Source organism: Dromaius novaehollandiae, chromosome 13, assembly GCF_036370855.1.
Source record: "Dromaius novaehollandiae isolate bDroNov1 chromosome 13, bDroNov1.hap1, whole genome shotgun sequence".
Classification (NCBI taxonomy): Eukaryota; Metazoa; Chordata; class Aves; order Casuariiformes; family Dromaiidae; genus Dromaius; species Dromaius novaehollandiae.
The window spans coordinates 16,076,871-16,101,188 of record NC_088110.1 but is presented as its reverse complement, the minus strand read 5'-3'; the positions used below and the strand labels follow the sequence as shown (position 1 = coordinate 16,101,188).

Sequence of the window (24,318 nt, the reverse complement as noted above, 5' to 3'; positions counted from 1 at the left end):
AGCAAAGGCAGATTGTTGTTGCATTTCAAATACACACTTTGTGCTCTTTGTAGCATGCTGGTTTTAAAGGATAGCTGCATCTATATGAAGGGAAGCAGAGCAGCAGGAAGTGCTCGCATAGGATGGATAAGATCTGAGTTTGTTCCTGTTTGTGCCCCAGATTGCTCAATAATCAATGATAATTTGGAGTTTCAGTTGTTTATGAGATGAACTCAATGCACTGGAGCACTTGCTTCCTTGTGGCAAATGCATCTGGTTTGCTTCGTTTTGCTCTTTGAGCGTGAGAAGAGGTGTTTGTGATTGCACTGTCAGGTCCCCTGTAATCCCTGAAATCTGTTGGGTTATGTCTCTCAGCAGATGTGTGCCTCAGTATTTGGTATTCGTACTTTACAGTCTGACCCTCTGTATGTATTTTACATATTTTTTTGTTCAATTCTCGTAGCACTTAAAATAATTAGGCTGGGCAATGTGATACTGGAAACATCTGAGCTGTTATACTAATATTTCCTTTGATAGTACTGTTACTACACAGAAAGAAACAGTGAAGACATTATGGGTAAAAAGATAAACAGATATAAATGCAATAGTTATTGTATCCTGTATCTTCCTTTGACCATTTTTGAGTGTGAAGATCTTTCTTTTAACAAATCAAGGGATATAGCTTGTAGTATCAGAAGAAAAAAAATGTCTCTAGGCGTTGGAGAATGAAAAGTTGTGTAAAGGCTTCCAGATTTTATTTTCAGCAATCATCTTATCTGGAAATAAAAAAGGAAACAAAAAGCCCTTGCCAATAGCTAAGCAAGCTGAGAACGGAAGATTTAATGAAATAAAAGTAGTATTTCTAGATCTGGATTACATACAATTTTAATAAAAAACTCTGTTAGGGAAAGCCTGAGGCTGCAGCACAGCATGGCTCTCAGATTTATATATAGAGATGCTGTGTAGTTATCCAAGACAGACAGACTAGTAGATACAAATCTTGCCTCCACTAAAAGTTTCTTTACGTTGCACTGTGGTAGATGGAAGGGGATGTAATGATATTTACATGTATTTTAAGGCTTCTTTTTCTAAGAACACTTGTTATGTATTTATATTTTCATGGAACATAAAGTCCCACCAATATGTCACACAGCTGAAAAGACAGAGTGAAAAAAAAGTGAAACATTTGAGGAACGTTCTCTTCACATAAGCAATTTGCACTCCAAATGTATGTCTGCATTTCTTCATGCAGCTACAGCTCTATCTGCTTGACATTAGAAAGTTCAGCTGCTTATATTTCTTTCGATGAATCTTACCACTTGAGGAAAAAAGCAGAATGTTGTAGAGGCAAAATGGACCTTCCCCATTAAAGACCACATTTCAGTATTAAAAAACTCCCACATCTATAAAAATAATTCTGTTTAACTTTCTGTTAGTGAGTTTATTTCCATTTATAAAGAAAACTCAACAAGTAGAACAGGAAATGTCAGTGCTTCTCCAAATTTAAATTATGAACTAGGACAAAACAATCAGTTTTCACAAATTTTCTAGCGAAAGAATTTAATTGGAGAGAATGGAAACACCTCACAGAGTTTGAAACTCATTTTCCATATGATCTTAGAACCGTCTGACTGGTCTTATTTGATACTGTAATTTACAAAAGATTATCTGTGTCTGTACTGCGTTGTGAGAAAGATTTTTCCAAAGAATACAGTCCACAGATGGACGTATTCTAGAATCCATGACAAGATGGTTATAAATTCTTTATTTTAAGTGATTCAACTAACTTGTCACTATAATAATATGGAATACTCAGATTACACTGACAAAAAAGTGTGTTTTTTGTTTCATTGTTGGGTTTTTTTTTTTACAAAAGAACATTGTGCTCAGAAAAACATGGCAGTAGAGCATTACCACGCATCTCCACTTAGATACAATCTGCTGTTCACTGTTTTTTTCTGCTGTAGTTTCTTAGAGCTGCTATTGGATTATATAATTCCATGGACTAATCAGTGCAACCACTCTAGTCATCCTGTTCCCGTGATTGACCGTTCTCATGGTAAAAAAGTTTGTCATGTTTAAGTGGAATTTCATGTATTTCAATCTGTGCCAATTGCTTCTTGCCTTTTCACAGGGTGCCACTAAGGAGAGTCTGGTGCCGTTGTCCTTACTTCTCCCAACAGGTATTTATACACGTTGATAAGATCCCCCTGGATCCGTAGCCTCTTTTGAGGCAAAGTGATCCTGGCTTTCTCAGCTGAGATGTAATGTGGCCTGGTTACCTTTTAAAGAAAGAAAATAAAAGCATAGGGGAAAAACGTGAAACCATGCAAAAACTTCTGGCATCAGTTGATCTTTTTTGTATAGTAGCTATTTGTTCAGTCTTACTCAAATTCCCAAATATATATTTGTAATCTTCAAATGAATGTTTGGATATGGAAGTTACCCTCTGTTACAGCAGTAGACATTGCCAGTACACAAGAATCCCTTTTCTTAAGCATGGACACATGAGAGAGATGATTTTTTAGTTACATGTTTTCACAGTTTTCAAAGTTTTAATACATCTTTGGGCCGATGTTTAGGGTTGGTTATATCATACTTCGTCACACATCATTTTGACATCCTGCTGTGACATAAGCAGTCTGTTACCAAAAATGAAGTCTTTGTAATCAATATGTTATCTTATTGTAAAGATCTTGTGCCTCTCTTGGTTTTACTGAAACTGAAATATGTTTCAGAAATCTCTTTAGACAGAAGTATTACTATTTTACAGAGTTTTGTTACTTTGAAATGCAAGTCTTTTGAGTCTTGATTTACAAAGAAGTTTTGTAATACATATATAGGCTCAAAATACCAATAAAATGTATAAAAAGTAATCAATTTAAGCCATCACAAGGAAAATAAATTTTCTGAATTGATTATAAGATCAATTATTGGCACACTGATTTCTCCCAATAATCAAATATTGACAGTATCTATTTTCAGTTTATAGGCAATGTTTCTCCCCTTCTCCTTTAGCAGAAACTATCTCTAGTAACTGTGTTTTTAACTAGGTATAAATCTGATGCCTGTGGCTTACTTGTGATGCTTCTTGCATTTTCATTGGCTAGAAGTGCACAAAGTGAGAAGGTCAACTTTATTTACTCTATAAGCTATCTTAATCTGTCACCTAGGCTGGTTTTATCCTCCTAAGGGACAGCTGACAAAGACAGACATTTCTGGGGGTTTCTTAGCCCTATATTATTGATTTCTAAACTCCTTGAAGCTTTTCTGTGTATATATGCCCTTAAAAGTTGGTATGGAAAGGTTAGAAATGTTCCATATTCATACTAATGAATGAAATTTGTTAAGTCTTACAATACTGAAAAGCACTATAGGAAAAAGGGAAAGATTTGATCATCGGTGCATACTTATAGCTGAAAAGAAGGAGATACTATAATTCCTGATGATGAGGGTCAGCGTTTGATAGAACGAAGTGAGTTGTGATTAGCAGAAATGCGCCTTTCTGTTCTCGGTGAAATCCTGGCCCCAGTGGAATTCATTCAGAGCGTCCACCAGCTCACTGGAGCAGGTTTTTATTGACAGTGTCTGGTATTATCAAAGATGTCATTGTATTTATTTGCATTATGACTTATGAAAGTCTCAGCTAAACATTTGAAGACATATCATGTGCTCTGCATACAGTCTGCAGAATGTGTGGCGTCAGATCAAGTAGAAGATCACTGCCTGCCCTCACTGTCATTTTAGCTACTGCACTAAATGAATCCAACCCAGAAGACCTAGTGTATCCTCTGAAAACAGGCTCTATACTGCATCTGATTTGAATCAGAAATTCAAACAAAAAAGTTTCAGCTTAATGCTTAAGTTATCCTAAAAGAATGAGACATACTTCTGAAAGACCAGGGTGCTGAAAGTAAGTGTGTGGTGCATATCCTTGAGTAGAGCAGTCTTTATTTAAACTTGCAACTGATTGAGGAGCCTTTGATCCTTCTGGCTGTGCAATATCTTGACAAATGAATCTTTTTAATTTTGAGAAGCGAGAATAAATTGTTAATGAGACAACAACAATGGCAATGCTTATGTGATTGCTTAAAAAGAAATTTCAGAAATTTGTGCTGAAGATTCTGGCTTTAGTGTCTTGATTCCCATGAGATAAGAAATCTTTTCTACCTTTATTTCTTCTGACTGCCAGCCTCTGAATGATTTAAACCAGAAGCAGTGATGTTTTTGAAGGTACACTGTGAACCTTCTTGAAATACACTGAGCAGATTTTTGAAAAGAGGAAGAGTTGCAGTGCTGCAGAATATTAAAATTTAGGTCCCATCTCATGAATTTGGCTTGCACTACTTTTCCCCGTGAAAAACATTAGTGTCCTAAAGTATTACTAAAGCATATTTGTGCAATAATAATCATCACATTAATAGTGTTTTCATTTCTTTTCACTTTTGCTACAACAGCACAGCTTATATAATTAATTATTATTCTATATTAGAAAATATGTATAAGCTTAGTTTGTGTAGTCTTTATACTGTCATTCTCTGAACTAATTTGTAAAATCAAATAAAAAAGTAGAGATGACATTAACAGTTGTTCTATAAGATGGAGTGAATCTATTGCTTTGATGAAATCCCCTTTGAATAACTGTGGTCTTTGCACCTGTTGAGAACATGGTTTTCTCAGGAAGTACCAAGTGGTGAGTTATTCTGTATACCCTGGGCTTCAGGTGCTTACCATAATGATGGCCTTTTAAAAGGTAGAGCAAGTCAGTAGCATAAGTAGCAGGGAATCTGTGAAAAGAGATGAAATATAATTGAGATGACAATTTTTACTTTAGAAGCAGGCCATTAGCTGTGCTCTTGAGGAAGAGCGCAACCAGCAGAACGCGGTGTATGTTGAGGGTTTGGTGAGGTAACTGGTTCTCGTGATGCTCTCCAGCTGCAAGGTAGGGCAGGGGCTGTTTTCACTGAACTCCTGCTGGCTCTGAATATGTGTTTCATGCACCATTTTACGTGTTTATTTTAACATGTCACTGGCTTGCATCAGCAATTTTAGGGGTTATTATACTAAAGATAGAAATGCGGCACAAACTATCTTTTCAAGAATACTTACAAATCCCCACATGGCTCTTGATGCATGTATCTGTCCACAGTGCGGGTGCAGGTGCAGGGTTGGAGGCATGATAAGTTATAGTGGAGGTCTTCCATCTAAACTGGAAACAAAGTGAGTTTTTTGGCAATAAAGGAGGGGAGATGATCCCATGCATCTGCCTCTGGGTTTGCCATCTCCATGCCTTTCTTTTGCTAACTATCTTTAAATGAGAGGTGGTGACTCGCTTTCAAAAGCAATGCAGTGTATTTGCATTCTGTTTTGAAGTTTCTGACTCAGAATTTTGCTTGACACTTTGCTATGTATTTGAATGTATTTTAAAAGTTTAGGAGGGAATTACAGAAGATAAATAAGGGTTAATTCGGTTGCAGGCACTCTAATTCAAATTATACTCCCTAAAAGAAAGGTAATAAAATTCTATTGTTGTAGTAATCTGATGGGAATATAGAGGTGGCTGTGACACATTTATTGCCTCTAAAATGACCTTTATGTCAAGCCCTATGCATTGATTAATTTTTAAACAAAATTCTTTGGTTTTATTTACCAGATCACTCAAGAGCTCCACGTACACTGTGCCACTCATTCTCCCTTTTATTCGGTTAAACCAACCACCAAAGAGTTGTCTTATTTCTGTGTGGCTTTCACCTTTTGAACATAAATATGAAGCAAAACCTGGCAGACTTAAAAAGCTGTGGTAGCAGATGGACTTACAAACATCCCTTTGCCTTTTTTCTTTTGAACTGTGGCAACAACCGTCTAGATTGAGGCTAATTAAATAAAATATTTCTACGTAATTATGTGATAAAGATTTCTAGTGCCAGAGTCTGTGCATTTTTGTATAGTTATCTATAATTTCTTGGTTAAGAGGGTAATTTAGTCTCAATGCTAATTGATGATGAACAGATTATTAAGATTGGATTGTATGATACCTTTTTCTGTGTTCTGTTTCGTTTTAAATAAGATTGGAACAATTCTAAATGGGAAGTTGGCGCCAGCATTATAAAAGGCTGGTGGATAAAACTGCAGACCTTTTCTTACGCTGTTGATTGATAACCACTGATAAAATTACAGCAGTGCCATAAATGTTTTAGTGTGTGTCATAAAGTTTTTCTGTGTATAGCATTAGCCACATGGTATAGCCAGTTAAAGACTGTAGTTTCAAAAACAGTCATCAGAAATTAACTTTAATAATAAGTTCTGAATGTTTTAAAAGCTAAAACTAATGAAAGCTACAATGTTATCCATTTATATTCTTTAAGAAATTCTGTTAAGATTTTCTGCGACTTGACCTTTATTTTATGACAAGATATCTGAAAGGTTGATTTGTATGAGTCATACCCGTAATTATTAGGCTGTATGAAAAAAAAGGAAGATAATGGATTTTTCAGAGCTATTTTGTTTTAAAAAAAAGGAATTAAAAATACTCTGAAGAACCTTTATACTTCACTATCTAAAATGTTTCTTACAAGGTCAGCCACTCTATCAATCTGTACCTTAAAATGAATTGAAAATGAAATGCAATATAAATGTATCTTTGCTGAGTATACAGTAACTGTAAGTCTCAAACAGCAATTCAATGTGTGCAGTTATTTAGATACATAGTGGAGATGCATAATAACCATATGAATTGGGCAGGTTTACTTAATTATGAAATGTAGAAACAGGTATTACTGTTAAAAAGTTGATGTTAATGGGATTTCTCATTGCGTATACAAAATTTGCCTGCATTATTCTAATCCTGAAGTGCATACACCCTTTTTCAGTCCTTTGGTATGGTATAGGATTCCAAGCATTTGACGGATGAAAGGGCAGATGAAGAAACATTGTTATTTATGCTGTGTTCTTTTCCTCTTGAGAATTTTGGATTGGGTGTTCAAAGGAACCTAAATGAGTTATATTCTTTCTCCCACTGAAAGCTTAAGGATTTTATTCTTATTTATACTAAAAGACTACAGACCATCCTTGTAGTAGAAATAAACATTAATTTAAATGTGACTCTTAACCAGTAGGTTTTGCATCCCTGCGTCCTTTGAAAAGTCAGCCTGATCCAAGCAATCTTACTTGTACAAGGAGAAGTCCCATTAAAGAAGGCAAGGCTGCTGGAATGAACCGGGTCTATTCATGTAGAATCAGATGCTGTCTGTCCCTCTCCAGATTTATAATTTGCAGAGTTTTAGCTCTTGCATTTGAATACTAAATATCTTGCTGTCCTCATTTTCTTCTCAATATGTTTAACAACGTTTAGGCTGGTTTGTTCTTTTGAAGCACATTTGAGCACAAAGGAAAGTTGATTTACTCAGGATGGTTCTTACCTGCTCATATTTCTAGGAGCCCTGGCTTTTGGTTACATTTGTAAGAAAGATGCAGTTATTCTTGCCATAGGCTCCTGCCATTTGGTGCAATCTTAAGGTACGGGCTTCCTCAAGGGGAGATTGCGCATGTTGGACTCATTGTACTTCTGTGAATGATCTCTGCATGTAATGAAAGTCCTCTGCACACGCATGCGTGCTGGTTACCTGTGGCTGGCATGGCTCTGTTTCACAATGATGTATGTGGCTCAGTAATTTTGAATTTAGTAACTCTGTTACATTCTGTGAAGAAATTGCTAAAGCAAGGGAAATATAGAGCAAACAAGTTTGAGAGTTACGGTCTGCTTTTCAGTTTGTGAGTTGTAAAGGACCTTTTTTATAAAAGAAAATAATCAGTTACACTTTACCAATGCAGACTAAACAGATGCCCATTAGGAACAATAGTCTTATGTATGTCCTGATTCTTAAAAGGATGTTAGCATGTGTTTGCTGTAAGGATTTATTTCTGATTCAGAACTCTAGACCACTGATTTCTTAAAGGACTTTTGGATCCTTTTGGGATAAACATATATGTATATGAGTATTTATTTTTGTTCAATTTGCAGGAGTCCAAATGTTTAGAGAACATCTATTAACTATTCATGCTTTGGCTCTGTTACAATTTAAACAAGACCAAGACTAGCAGCAGTGGCTTTCTTATTTTATAAAATCATTTTGTGAAATAAATCACTCAGGGCTTGAGGGTTTTTTATTCTGAGTTTCATCCCTTAGGGAATCTTTCATACTCATTTTATAACTTCCTGAAAATAGGAAGATTATACACAAAATAAATAGCAGACAGCTGTGAGCTATGAGTCGATAATGCCAGGGAATGGATTTGGTGATCTCATAAACCAGAAAAGCAAAGTTTGAGTGTCTTGAACACTGTTCAGACCTTCAAAATGGAATGAGTATTCTGTAATTCAGCTCAATTTTTATTTGGTATAATATACGGATCCGAGTAAATGATTCATACTGACAAGGTGGAGCCCTGTGATCTTACAGCAGCTCCCATATCATCTCAAGGCTAGTAGCACCAACCATTTCCTTTTTACTTTCCACTTCATTCCCTCTCCTCTTTTGCTTGCCCTTCACTGTGTAGTACTGTTCTCTCATGCAGTGCTTTGTCACGTATTTGCTTTTCAGATGCATTTCACCTGCTGCTGCTGAGCTGGAGCCAAAATGCGTCGCCATACCTGTACTAACTGTGGAGGAACAACGCGAGTTTCCCCCCAGTGTGCTCAGCAGCAGGTGGATTCGAGGGGGACATGGTGCCCACAGAGTGCAGGCAGCTAGCCGGGTTTGAACGAGTGCTGTAGCTGAATGAATAACCCTTGTGGGATCCAGAGTGCTTTAGAGCATGGTACAGAGATGCCTTTATAGCCCTGTTAGATCCAGCATCCATTTGCACTTACTAGCCCTAGATCAGCTTTGTGATGTGGACTGAGGACAGAATCAGTTAGCCAGATTTTTCAGCATTATGCTTCCAACTATCTATAATACTCACTTTTTTCCATTTTCTAAAGTTTCAGGGTCTCTTAACTGTCAGTTAAGCAGCAAAAATGCTGGAGATTCCATTTCTCCTAAAAAATATAAAAAGAAAGCCCTGCTGTATGCCATACTAATGATTTCAGTAAGTCTAGAAATGATAAAACCTGTATATGATGTTGCAGTAATATTTCAGTTCTTAAATGTAAATTATTTCTCTCTGAATTTCTGTTTGTATCTTCATGTTGCAAGTGTTTGTGAAATTTTATAGAGAGTTATTGAACAGTTAAAAGGTATCACTGAAATGGCAGAGAGAGGTGGCTTTCTAAACTTTCGGATAAGTTAATAAAGAGTTCAAAAGTAAAACGCATAAATAAATACTGAATTGCAATTCCCATCAGTTGCAATTCAGACAGATAATTCCTTGATATGATGTTAAGTAGTGCCTTAGTTATAATTTGTTATCCTGGGTGAGATATTTGCATAGAATTGTTTCATGCTTGTAAAACTAAGTTTGCTTCTAACTATGGGAACTTCTTCATAGAAATACTGCAACTGTATTTGTTATTCCAAGTGAGTGCTCAGAGTTTCTTTTTCTTGAGAGCCTTCCCCAAATTCTCTGAAGTTTGGTGTATTCAGCTGGAATTCTAAGATAAGAAAGGAGAGGAAGGGACTGCTATTTTTTAAATGAAATATCTTAATACTCTGTGTATCTTAGTAAGTTTATTCTTATTAGGGATATCATCTGGAATATCCAACTGGCCTAAATGAAGCCAAATATGCTCAGCTCCAGGCAGGATTATGGTGTTCAGAGGAACGCAGTAGCCTAAGTTAATTTTTATGAATCTGCCATTTCAACATAATATGCTGGTGTAGGGTAATATTTGATAAGCATTTTGTAAATCTCCATCAAACGTTTGTACTGTTGTTTCTCACACAAAAGCTGAACTCAAATCCACTGTTTTGTCTGCCAGGCTCTTGGAGAAAAGACAGTTGTCATTGAACCATTCTAGTAGAAACTGTCTTCTGACAGATGACCAGGGAAATCATGTTCTGCTCTTAAGCCAGTTACAAGTAGTACTGGTTGGAGATTTTCCAAGAGAACAATTTTATCATCTGAAAATGCTGATTCTGCGAAACACTTTTGAGTGTGTGTGTTAGTTTTTAGCATGTAGAATAGCATAGCACTCTGCTAGAATCGTGCTTGCCGGGCAGGTCTCAGTCAAACATCTTGGTTGGTTGGTTAGGTAATGCTAGTGAGTTTGGGAAAAGTCGTGAAACTAGTAAGAATTTCCTTAATTTCAGCTACCTGCCACCAGAGATTCCCAGGAGCACCTTCTCCTTAAAAACGCTGTTATTTTTCATTGCTTCTGAAGCAAAATACTGTAGAATTTCATTTTGGCAGTTCTGAAGAGATTGTCTTAATTGGGAGTGATTTCTTTTTATCTGTCCATAACCCCCCAAAAAATATCCCTAAGCAAAAATGCCTTTTCTTGGCAGCTTTTGTCAACAATCGTGTTATGTCTAAACCCACAATTTTATATGCCTCTATTGTTTGAAACAGAATAATCTCACTAATCCTGTCAGGGGAAGCAAGGATAAGGCAAATACATCCTCAGTAGGACTGTTAATTTTGGAATTCTCTTATTCTGGTCAAGGTGTTCTGCATAGCCCGTCCTGTTGCTGTAAATACCAGTCACAGTGTTCCCTCAGGTTCTGCAGGCTTCTGACCATAACACATGAACTTTGGAAAGCCTGCTGCCTAGGTTGTAGAGTGGATGCTCTAATGATCACACAGGTGGGCATCGTGGCCTCAACTTCATGCTCTCTTAAGCGTGAGGAAAAACCGGTGCTGTTCTGCAGCATCTGCAGAACTTGATGGAAAGGGAAAAGGCCTTAAAATACTGGTTTACAAGAATGGAGATCTGATCCCTAAATAGCATCTTGCACATGCTACTGTGGTTTACCGCCAATGAAGTCACTGACAGCCAGTATCATGAACGAGGCTCGCAGCTCATATGAGGGTATGAAGGCTCATACCTTCAGTTGTGCCAGTGAAGGGTCACTCATCCAAACATTTGTGAGAAGAGTCTAATTTCATCACCGATAACATGGTAATTAATATATGAGATGGAGACAAGCGTATCTCTGAATCTTGAAATTATTTCTAGGTTGGAAGATCCTTCCAACTATTTAAGGGTGTAGAAAACATTAAACCGCATTGTTTAGAGTAGACTGTACCTATACAGGAAAGATGAAATTATGCTGCTTTTTCAGTTACAATATATAAAATTATGTACTGTTTGAGAATCGTTGCACGCTCAGCAAGGCTTTCAGGAAGCTCGTGGCCAGAAGCTATCTTAATGAGATAGCCAGGTTGAAGAATGCAGTAAAAATAACAAGGAAAATAAACTATTAAACAAAACGAAACTCAATTGAGAGCATAGTTTGAACTCGTACCAACTGAATCCTGAAGAGATTGTTAAACCCCATTTTAAAGGCACAAGGTCAAGAGAATTATAATTTCTCACAGATCCTTTAACTGTGTCCTTTATAGTGTCTGTTACCAGGCATTAAGAAGTGTAAAGCACCATACAGGTTAACTAGATTACCACTGAACGATTTTGGCTCAACAAAGCTATGAGAGATATTGAGCAAAAATAGAAGTGGCAGAATTCACTGCCTAACCTCACGGTATTCTTATTCACAGATATGATAGAGCAGTCATGAAAGGATGTGCTATTTTCCATTAAATAAAACTGTATACAATTTTTTGGCTAATGAAAGAAAAAAATGGCCGGGAAAGAAACTTGAAACATAGTTCCTGGATTATGTCTAGATGAGAATTATGCCTGTGGTGTGTCTGTTTCTTACATGTGTGTATTTTGGCTGGGACAAAGCAGTTTGTTGCTGTCCGTGTGGTGGGATTTCTTCATTCTATTATTTTTAAATTATACAGTACTCAATATTCTGCTCAAAGCATTAAGGCTTTGCAATAATATGCTCACAAGCAAGAAAAATGAAGACTGACCATAGTTATTTTTGGCTTATAGTATGTCATCATGCCATCTTTATGAATACTTGCACACATGCATACATGTATATAGCTTTTCTTTTACGTAATTTATACCACACTCAGGGTCAATTCCAGGATTCCTGTTGGTTTCAATGAACTTTAACTCAGTTTGTGAATTAATAGTTACTGTCATGTTCTTATGGCATGTAGTAAGTGACAGAGATAAGCGAGATTGCAGGTTAGTTTGTTGTATGCATACCTATATTTGTATTTATTCAATTTACATAGAATTCTGTTTCTCTTCGAATTTGTACTGAGCATGTAGCTAGACCTTTGGTAGACAGAGTGGACCAAAAGAATGACTGTAGAAGGATTTTAAAGGAAAATGTAAAACCTATCTGCTATCTATTCAGTTCAGTTGTCAGTGATGAGATTTGATATATTCTGTATCAGATCATTCATAGCTGCACATTAGTATGAATATTCAAGTATAATAATTAAGATACTAAACTAAAGACACAGGGAGTAGATTTTTAAAGCTGGTCTTATCCTTTTTAGTGCAAAAATGTAATTGACTGATGCGTGGAAATAGTTGAGTGGATAGACATCTTTATTGCAAATTGCTTTAGCAAAAAATACAAAACATTATTGCAAAACAAAATGAGACTTCAGGCACCAAGCCCCTCTGCCTTCAAAATAAGATAAAGCAGTGACAGAGAAAGAAATATGGTAGTGCAACCTAGAAATCTAACAAATTAGGGCATGCACTCAACCTTAGGAAGATTGGACTGACAGGCTGTCCCGCTTATAGATAGTGTTACTCCAGAGAGGCATATTTGTAGCAGGTCTGAATCCTTTCTGCTCTGCTCTGTCGGCACGAAGACCTGGAGTTCTCTGGGCGCGTGAATGCTGCGGTCAGAGGACTTTGATCTGATGAGCATAGCTAGATGCTAATGCTCGAGAGATTTTCTCTATCGGGGAAGTCTGCCAATAATGAATTACAGCATGGAATCATAGTAATAGCAGGCATAAAAGTCTTGAGTATGCCAGTGAGACAGCACGAATTACAGCATAAAAAGAGCTTTGAAATAGTGGGAGGACAGGTTCACCATCTGATTTATCTGAACCTTTAAAGATCATGGACAAAAATGACAGGCTGAATTCGGAAGTGACTTGTACATTAATGTTAGTTACATGACAAAGGAGCAAAATTTAGAGTAGTTAACGGACACTAACGGGACAAAGCAGAATTTTGCTGTTCTCTGACAGTCTTCTATCAGTTGCTGCCTTTTAAACGCAGAAAACCTTTCTCCTCCATCGTGCAAGTTGCATTTGCTTTGCAATGTCACGCTGTTTCAAAATGTCTTTGATGGCTGCAAAAGGAAGAAAAGAGCAAAATGAATAAAAGAATAGAAAAAACAGTTACTGGTAAGAGAAACCACAATAGAAAGAGAAAGAGGGGAAAAAAAGAAGACTCAGCAAGAAACTGCACTCTTATGAAATAATAATGCTTTGCTAACACTTCACATTTAAGGAGTTTTTTTTTTCTTTCAAAGTGCATTTAATCTGAATGTGATGTATTTTGCTAACCTCTGTATTATAGATGAAGAATCTGAAATCCAAGGAGGATTGCAGCCATATCCTTCAAGATTTAGTGATTGTACGTGTTAATGCTTTAAGTCTGGGGTTCCAACTGCAGGGAATGCCTGATTTTCAGGAGGAATTTTGATACCCAATTTCAGCTCATAGTGAAGTATATTTGTTGTTACTGAGTTTCAAATACTGGCTGATGTTCAGTGAACCTAAAGGCTTTCCTCACTGCAAGACTGGAATACATTCTAGAACAAAAGATGACTTGAAGTTTTATAAATAATGGTTTTCTAAATACTCTATTGTATTGTCAATCAAAAGAAAATCTTGCCAGGCAGTATACATTGGATAGTATCACAGAATTAGTGGACAATGTGAATATTGCGGGCTGAATTCATTCTCTAACTCTGCTGAGGTCTGGGAGAGGAATTTGTGCATCCGAAAGTGAAACTTCGCATTATATTATACTGCAGAGAATTACAGATGTGAAGATAAAAGTTAAAATCTTCCTTCTAATCCAAAGCGGATCTGTACTGCGTATCTATTAGATATGCTGAACTTGTCCTAAATACAAGATTCTTTTAGAAGGAAAGATACAACTTGGACTGTCAGAACTGGAACAGGGACTCATTTGGGACTTAGCAGGATATGGAGCAGCAGCTCACAGGAGACCCCGGTGGAAGCTGTGTGTGCGAAGAAGCTCAGATTGCCCCGACACGGAGAGGCGTTCTGGAGTCAGACACGAGTGGCTGTGAGATCAAAAGAAAAGTTTTGGATGAGCAAGTGTTTGCTTGGATTTAAAGACTGACTCTTAAACTTGTTTTTTGTACAACCTGTGACCATTTTGACATGTATTTCTGAATTTTCATTGAGCAGTTTGGTGTACAAATGTTTATATTTTGATTTTCAGTGGAGTATTTTGTTAAATAATTGATGTGGGTATTAAAATCAAATAGTTGGATATTTAAGCAGGTTTTTTTAGCTTGATTATTTTAAAAAGTAGTACTCGAAGTTGAAAAACAAATTAAAATAAAAGTCTGAGTACAGGCTTTATAAATGACCTCACTTAATGCATTAATAATTTACATTAAAGTGATGCCATTTATGTGTGAAAAAAGGCCTAACAGTAGGATGTGAGACCTTAAAATACTACGTTCCGTAGATGGCTTTAATCGGTTCATCATATACACACTTTTTGAAATGGAATCCTCCATAGACAGCTAATAGATAAATAAGGTTAACAGGAAGCACTGGAACTGGAAATAAATTATTATGTAGGGCATTTCTGAGCTTCGGTGTGGGTGTGGAGCTTAGGGGCAGAGATAGGGACAGCTCAAAATATTTTTCCCCATATGGAGGACCTACAGATGGAGAGTCATCGTTCTCATCACAGGATTATCTTGAGTGAAACATATTCCCTCTCACTCTGATCATATGTAACATAAATATTTTAGACTAATGAATTAAATACATTAGATGCTACATGAGAATAGCCCTTAAACTTGCTCAGCTCGAGATGAATCTTTTGAATTATTTGGTCTTTTCAGTGATACTTCTGTGTCAAAATCTATCAAATTTTTATAATTTCAGATTCATCTAGGGTTTGACCTTCAGTACTTGCTTGCCTTTGAATATCAAAGTTGTAGTGCATCTGGCATCATAAAATAAATGATACTAAATCAAAAGGAAGAGTTGTGCACAAAAAGTGTATCTCAAATTGCTAAAAGCTACTTATTTCATTATTCATTTCTCTAATGCCTTGAAAACAAGTTCATACCTTCTAAGCATCAATCCCAAAATGGCACAGGTAAACTGCAAATCAGATAGGGCTTTTTCATGAGTTTTATTTCTTCAGACAAAAATCATTTCCCTTAGACAGACAGTAGGACTGAGAGCAGGGTTTTTTAGTAGGTCAGTGATACTAGAATGAAATGCAAATGCACAACTAAACTGCATAACACAAATCCTGCTGTTTACTCTCTTGGGCATTACACTGTGTTTGGTGTAATGTTTTTCTAACATTTTATGAAGTTTTCCAATTAAATATTAATGTAACTTCTTCAAAGAGAAACAAAGATTTATAACCCTAAAGTGAAAGAAAGAGGATGAGAGAATTGATAGCGCAGTCGGGTAGGAGAATTCTGCATCAATTCTGAACACTCTTTCCTCATTTATTTGAGAAACTACATATACCAGATAAAACAAAATATGTGTATGTATAAGCTATGCTCTAATTGCATGTGGTGCATGATCACGAGTGGTAAATTAGGATATTTGCACTGTAGCAACAAACTGTGTGCTCTGTCTTTGTTTTATTTTTAAACACCTGTTCAAGGTTCTTCTTTTCGATTTCTTATGTTTTAAAATTCTTAAACATTTAAAAAAAGCAATTAAATTAGAATCTACAGCTCCAGCAACTAATATATTTTAGTATTTTAAAATTCAATTGAACTTATACTAAATAATTTACTTAAGTAATGCAGAAAGGAAGTGATAACCACTCTTGCCTTTTGGCAAGAGCTGGTACGTGGTACGCCTGATTCATCAGCACTAGACAGCAGTAACTCATGTATATGGAATAGGCTGTATAGTTTTCGAGTTTACTTGAGGGAATGAGAAATGTTTAAGATTCTGCATACTCCTAGATATTCTTCAAGGTTACCAGTAGGTACAAAGACATGTTCTGAACCTCAGGTTGAATTCACAGGGAAAAAGTGCGGAGAGAAGACCCATTATTTGCGAAGTTCTCATGTATTCCATTGTGAAGAGAGGAAGGGCAGGAATCCATGACCGTGTCAGTCTGCACTTATTAAATATTTTGCTGCTTCTCTCCTCATGGAAAAATACCTACATATGTTAGCAGAGCCAGGAAAAGTATGTTAGACCAATAGAAAAGAATTGCTCAGCAGGACTGTTGGTTAAGATGCTGCAGTGTGAAAAATGCCACCTCCCAGTAGATCAGATTGAGGCATTGTATGTAGAGAAGTCAGAGGAGCTCTGGTAATGATCAGTGCTTCTGTCCGTCTTCTTGGGTTTCTTGATGTTTATCATTGTTTATTGCTTTTATCTGTTTATGTGCGATTCTCATATTCTAAGGTTCTCCTGCCAGACACGGAGGTGTCTGCAGCAGTAAAATTCGGTTCTTTCTCAGCCACTCATTGCCAGTTCCACCCTCATGGTCACAGGAGCAGGGGTGAGTCCTTGCCTGTCTTGTACAGCTGCCATCAGGATTTACTTTCACTTATTTAATTTTGACCCAGAAAGGAATGATCAATGAGGAGTGATATCTGCTCCGTGAGATACGTGTATTGTAGGAGGAGGACAGAACCAGAACTGATCTGGCACACATCCATCTAGTCCATCTTTAGGGGCAGCTGCTTATGCCTGAATCAGCACATTCCCACAGCCTGTAGGAAGAGGATGCTAGAAGTAAAACATTTCATAGACACTTACTTTCACATGGATTCCAGTAAATGGTGGCAGTCATCGGATTTGTGTATTTTGTTATTCTGTTTGCAAAATTTTTAGTATTAAATGCGTTATTTCCTTGAATAGAACAACAGGAGGACAAAAATGGCTGATGACTTTAATTTCTTTCCTGTCACAGGAAGAAACCATTTAAAAAATAGGTATACAAAAGTGCTAATTAAAATGGCAGGAGATTATCACTGTATGCTCTATTCAGAGATACAGTGGGGAAATTATACATTGAGTTCATGCAGAAAGTCATCATCAGATGGGATAGAATTCGTTTAAAGAACAGGCCTGTACTCAGCAACACAAGAAGAATGGCAGCAGAAAACCTAACAATTATTTCTCCAGCCAGTGATTTTTCCGTATAGTCTTTAGCAACGTTAGAAAAGCCAAACTTATTAAAGAGTTGTTAAAAATAAGTCATTGTGAAACGGCAGAGTGTTTGAGACAGTGCCTTGCTCAGAGCAGAACGATAGGAGTAAAAAGTTAGCTGGCTGACAACTAGTGAAATAAGCAGCAGCAGTTTCTGACACAGTAGAAAAAAACATTCCTTCCTCTGCCTGTGCTGAAAAATATCAGAGGAGCAGCAGCCACACCACATGTTAGGGAGTCATGCCCAGATCCAGCCCAAGACTTGGAATGGAAACAAGGTTGCTTCCAGGGATGAAGAGATGGTTCACTTGTTAGTATCTCTTTAACATTTTGACCTTTATGGGCAAAGCTCGTCAACAGAAGGGTTATTTTTGCTTCTGCAGGAAAGGAAAAAAATTGGTTGAGCAACATTGCTGACAGCAAGACTGTCATTTTAAAAATCAGGTTATAATGAATATGAGTTTCAGAAGAAGACTGCAGAGTGGGTCCCATCTGCTTCCCTCTGGACTGCAGCATGAAAGGGAACAGATGGGCATGAATTATGCCAAAAATGGCTGGGAGAGGCTCGGCAGCTCCATAGACCTATTCCATGTTATCATCAGCCATTCTGAGATCCCATTTCTTATACACGTCTCACAGAGCACTGCTGCTATTTGGGGGAACGTGGAGAGGGTGGATATGAATGGAAGGAGGGAGGATTTGGAACAGGTCATGCTACAAATATAATTCTGCGGTATTCAGTCATAGCTCAGGCTTCTATAAATTAATACTAATTTAGTTGCTAATGCTAGTTTTCCCTCTGGTTCTGTCCTAGAGTTCACCTGAACACCTTAATATTCTGAAGAGTCATGAGAAAGATACCATCTTTTTCCTGCAGAGCTGTGAAAAAGGTGAGTGCTCCAGATAAATTCTTAGCCTGCAAAATCAATGTCATCTTGACCTGCCCTCAGATTAAGTCAGGATAAGTCAGGAGAGGGTACTCTCTGCAGATGTCTTCTAATACAGGGGATTTATCAAAGACAGTCTGGAATGGAGTGAAACTGCATTGCAAATGGCAACCTCAGGAAGATGCCAAAGTATCAAAAGCTTCTGCAGATGAGGAGTACAGTTAGTTGCTTGCCAGCTCTGATGCAGACACATTCAGTATCAAAAGCTTCTTAAAATGTTTTTGTATAGTTTTCTTTGTGTTTCTCCAAATAAAAAAGCACATTTAGGTAGCGTGCATTTCATATTTTAAAAAGCTCTGTTTCAGTGATGTGGTGTTACGTTATCAAATATCTATGCCTGAAGTTTAGCCATTTAGACGATGTTTGGGGAAGCACATCCGTTACTAATTGTAGAAAGACTGGAGCTGCCATTAAAATTTTGCCTCAGTTTAAAGGTACACCTCTTTACAATGATGGTTGTTAATGTATTTGAACTTGTACTTTTTAGCTTTTCTTAAGAATTGTGATGGTCAGCAGCCATTTCTTAAAGTATCGGAGGCAACCTTCTATGGTGGTTGCACCTTCCCTTTGAAACCAGGCAGTAATAGCATGTTATAATCCATAGTATACAAAGTGCAACTCATGTAATCAGTTGTTATAATTTTAATATAAGTTTTTCTGTATTTTAAAAACATCTCTCTTATAAATGTCTTGAATCTCTGGTTCTCTTATTTTTATGCAAAACAGGAAATTGCTGAAGTGTAGTTTGACATTAGATTGTTTGGTAGTGGCAAGTTTGGATACAGCAAAGTGGAGTTCAGGCCGGCTTTCTTTAACCTGTTTTTGGTGTTTGTATTCCAGTTCATTTTTCACTCCATACCTGGTTTAAAACTAGCAATTCACACTGCTGGTTCTGCTGACTGCAGTCTGGGCAAACTTCTTGTTAGCCACCGCAAACCCTGCCTGATACATTAAAGATCTTTCCAGGGCTTCTGAATGTTTTTTTATTTCTGTCTTTACTTTCGTATTATTTTTTTATTCAGAATTTTATGGTAGAACTGTTTCTCTACATGGTAAAATACCTTGCTACTGTTTGCATGAGTATTGTAAAAGTGTAGTAAAATTCTCTCTTTCCTCCATTTTGGAAAAGAAAAAGACTGTTCTATATCAATCTTTTGACAGAACTTGGTTACTGGTACTTACAAATGGGTACTTACAGTATGGATTCTATATTCAGTAAAACGGTAGTTTGAGCTGTAATTTATTTTATGAGAAATAAGAGGGAAATTATCTTCAGTGTTTCATGTGATACTTTGTTGGTTGTTTCCTGGGGCATATTTTCAAAAACCCATGGTAATCTCAGGAACCCATCGTGTTCTAGAGAAACAAAAATTAGAGTTGGAACAGAAATGTTAGTTAACAAACGTGTAGCAAGTGAGGCCCATGTTCCACCTTTTTGTATTTGTATGTATGAGAAGTAGTTTGCTCTCTGAAGAGATTATCAGTTTGTCTTATTATTTGGAAAAACTGTAATCAGGGGACAGTTTTCTAGGAACCAATGGGCAGCTGCAATCATTAATCAGTGTTTTTGCTTCTCGTCTTCTGTGTGGTGTGAAGTCAATGTTTTACACTTTGGCTGCCTCAAGGTCTACATATACTTCAGGGCTTCATTGAACTAGCAGTACACTAGTGTAGAAAAATAACCCATTTGGGTTTTTGCCATGAAAAATGTGAAGTCAGTCTTTGAACGTTGACTAAAATCTCATTACTTTGGTGGCAAATGAGGCATGAAACATATTGTCAAAAATATAGAGTCCAAAATATAGTGGCACTAAATATTTTATCTTCATGGAATGTACTACAAAAGGTTTGAACTCTAAATCAGCCAGTGCACTTAGGCATACAGCATCATTCATCAAGTGCACGGTCTTCGTTGCAAAATTTGTCCATGATGGCAGTTTTAATGAAGTTCCATAATTTCTCTCAACCTCAGAAAACTATTATTTCAGCTGTATGAAGGCATAAATCCACAACCAGCACTCAACTCTGGCCTTGCTCAAGGCTTAGACTATTGACTTTATGGTGAGAATTTCATAGTAATCTTTCATGTTCTCCTCATTCCGTCTGAGTGTTAGATGTGTAATGTTAGTTTGCCGTGCGCAGACATGGGTGAGTTGAAGAAAGTATAATTCCACAAGTAGAACTGAAGAGACAGTTTTGGTTATTTGAGGCTTCATAATGTATCAGCAAAGGCTTCCTAAAGTATCGAGCGTATCTGCACGTGTGTTCTCTTTGATCTCCATAGTAGAACAGAATTGTGTTGTTACGTGATTAAACCAATTTAACAGGACAGCTATATTTGTTATATCAGATATTGAAGAGTTGTGGACCTGGGAAACAAGTAATATTTGTAGTCACAGAACAAAGTGGCCAACTGAACAATATAAACAAAGGTAAAAAGTTCATTTTCCGTGGACAGTGCACTTTGAAGTGTAATGGTTGATTTATACAGAGCACTCTTCAACTCCATAGGTGAGTATTAAGACTTCATTCGTGCATATGTTGCAGTACTCAACATATGGCAGTTCATAGAAAATTATACCATCTCACAAGCATAACATGGTTTTTTTTTCACTCTTTTTGAAATCAGGTATGCTGTGAATGGGAACCAGAAATCAATGTAAAATATATATGCTTTGGAGAGGGAAAAAGTGATATTCTGAACCTCCTGAATGATAATGAATGCATAAAGCCATTTTGCTGTCATGATAAGGAAATAATCTCTTTAACTGTCTTGAAATATGTGTTGTTATTTCTCTGTGCTGTTTGTACTCTTCTTACTGTACAGATATTTGTCTTTAAACATCATGCATTAAATTTTAAGGGAAAATAGTGTAGATACAAGGCAAAGGGCTTGCAGCCAACAGACATTGAAATGATTTACTAGAAATGCAAAATCAGCTGAAGATGGATGGAATAAGAGGATTTCAATGTGAATAGAAAGTTGAGGCTTTTAAAATTGTTTAACTTGTAAAAATTGAAAACTGTAACTGACAGCTGTATGTAATGTTTAAGTGAATAGACCGTTGTTTAATATTCGTAACTAAAAAAAAATTCCATTTGGTATGCTATAGGACAGGCTTCATGCCCCATAATTTAAGGATGAGTACTTAATTAAAATATATCTGCTTCCATTTTAACTAGTGACTGATCTGCAAACTGTAAAAAAGATTAAGCAAATCATCTTAAGCTAAAAAGAGAACTTGTACTATTCATGAAACAGCATAGCTTTGCAAAGGAATTTGTTATGCTCTTAAGAACTGGTGTTGTCAGAGTGCTGGAATATTTCCCTGTCTCCTTATCTGTATAAAGACTGAGGATCATCACTTGTATCATACCTGTTTTACAAACTAATTGTATATGTTCTCATAGTAGCTCCTCAGTAGTAGTATTGTTTGGATTGATTACATTCATTTGCCGACCTGACTGTGAAGAGGTCAGCCAAATCTAGCCTTTTATGTTAGATCACTAGCTAATGGCTTTGGAGATGCTCCCTCCTGCTGTTTCAAGCATTATGTCACCCACTGAAGTATGAGGACCTAACAGTAATTTGAAATGTGAACTGGAGCGAGTAATCTGGAATTGTTCATTTGTCCATGGGAAGCAAGAATGTTGAGCCAGAATTAACTTCTTTATATTTGTGTGAATTCTTGCATAAAATACTTGTTTTTACTCTGCTTTCCTGATATAAGTCAAAGCTGCCCTGACTGATAAAGTCAAACATGTTCAGGTTCACTCCACCCACTGAAGCCACTTCACCGAGGATCCTGTGTTAAAAGTTTACTCAACCTGAACGAGTGCCTTAGACAACAGAGAGAGAGCAGAACCTCCAGAGAACATTCACAGTATATGAGGGCTGAAGGGGTTTTGGAAGTAGCTGTCTTACTCCACTTACTGTGAAGGGGGACTATCGAAGTGACTATCTTGAGACTTCAGTAATCTTAAATTAGGTGGAACAGCCTAGCTAGATGATCCAGTGTAACCACTTAAGTGAGTAACAGACAACCAGGTGCATGGTTAGGCCTTATATCTTCACTCTTTACAGCGAAACAAGTACACTCTCCACATCTAAACATGTAACTCCAAGTTTTCAAATACAAAATGCACAGGCAATATGAAAGGGTCCTTCTTGAATTGAAGAGTAGTTATTTATATGTTGTCCAATATTGCTTTCAGGAAATGTGCATGCAGCTGTCTTGTGTTCTTCCAGTTAATTCAAATCTATGTAGGGAATAATAAAAAGAAAATCTATGTAAGGAACAATAAAAGTGAAACAAAAAAAATCACAAAGTGATTTTTTCCTACCCAACTGAGAGGAAAAGTTGCTGTTTTGGAAAGATAAATTTAACCTCTACAATAAATTACTGCTGAGATTTCTCAGTAATTATTGTAAAAAAGACAAGTCTGTACAAATGATACATGTTGTGTCCTAATATTAGCTGAATGGAATAGATAATTGCTGATTTCTGTTTACCCCATTTAATATCTTACACTGAAACATTCTCTCTAGAAAGGCAACCCAGCCATGCTCCCCAAAAAGGTAATGGGGAGATTGAAGTAATCCAAGTAGCCAGCTTTGATTCCAGGAAAGGCAGGATAGTTACTTTGACATCCATAGCTATGATTGTAGAACATAGCAACACCATTCCTCGGTGTCTAGATACTATACTGATGTAAGGACCCTATTGTTTTACGTATATTTTTGTTCCGTAACACATTTAAAGCAGTATTTCAGCTTCTTATGCAAATACTTAAATTGCTAACAAAGGAAAAGTTTTTTTTCCCTCTTCTCTCTTAGTATGAATAAAATATTCTTCCACTTCCTAGGGTCAACAGTTTTAAGTTAACATGCACTTTAGCATACATGATATGTATTGTGCTGCTGTGAAATAATTGGAAGCTATCCTCATAAATGTCAAAAAAAAAGCGCTAATCTTGATCTTAGATTATTGTGTAGTGTTACTGACTGGCATGATAAATCACTGCCCACTTTTTTAATCTGTCCTAATGCAGACACTTTTCTAATGATGAAAGTACACTTATGAGAAAGGTGCAGTTATAAAGGCGACTAAACTGACTTTAGACTGGGCCAAAGTTGCCATAAAAATAGTCTCTTGCCATATGTCGATATACTGAATCTGACAACAGCCACTGTGGAAGGAAGGGGATCAGAAGATACAAGAGCAAGTGTAGAAAGGAGGGAATCGGAAGATACAACCAAGGCAGAGGTGGGGATCTATAAGCCACTATATTGGCAGCATTTGCTTACTGAAAAGCCATTTCATGTAGGTTCTGTGGTGCATTTCTGTAACATTGTAAGACCTAAGTGTTGGTATTTCTGTATCAGTATAACTCTTTGATCTGTGCTGGCTAGATCCTTACAGTGACTCAGTAAGAATTGTGGTTAAAGTGTGTTAGGATTGTATGTAAACCATGGATGGGATGGTGGGAATTTTTTTGGACCTAAGGCCAGGTCCAGGCATTTTGTTGTTCCTTTAAACGATCAGACCACTCTAGTGGTTTGAAGGCTTTGTGAGTTTGACCTAGTGAAATATAATTTAGATTTTGCTCCTGTATTTCCTCACCAAATGCTGTCAAAATGGTGAGGGAGAGTTTCTCCTAAGTATCTATGGTAATTTGTCTCTCTTGAATAATACAGAATCAGGACAGATAGCAAAAACTTGCTATTTCTCAGTAAAATAAATGTTTAACTGCTTATCACAGCAGGGGACGTTACCAGCTTGGATGGTCTCTTCTCTTGGAGAAGGTGCGTAGAAAACCTTTGCCCCTTTTGGCAAAGGAATCCAGAAAGGTGTACTATAGTATGAAACTAAAGTCAAAAGGTATCTCTCTCTGTAGGATAGAGATAGCTAGTTTTAAACAAATCAGTGTGGCTACATAAAGTCAGCCAACTCTGGCCACAGCTGTAGCTCAGAATAGGATAATATACTCAAAAGAT

The 24,318-nt window shown here is 36.8% G+C and overlaps 1 long non-coding RNA gene across 1 annotated transcript in view; it reads left to right on the top strand.

The window, feature by feature from the left end:
* The window catches only part of LOC135329735 (uncharacterized), a 133,454-nt gene that overhangs the window by 25,873 nt on the left and 83,263 nt on the right, over nucleotides 1-24,318 (top strand). Inside the window, exon 2 of the long non-coding RNA XR_010391342.1 lies at nucleotides 18,188-18,263. This is a non-coding gene — a long non-coding RNA (uncharacterized LOC135329735). The remainder of the gene's footprint in view (nucleotides 1-18,187; nucleotides 18,264-24,318) is intronic.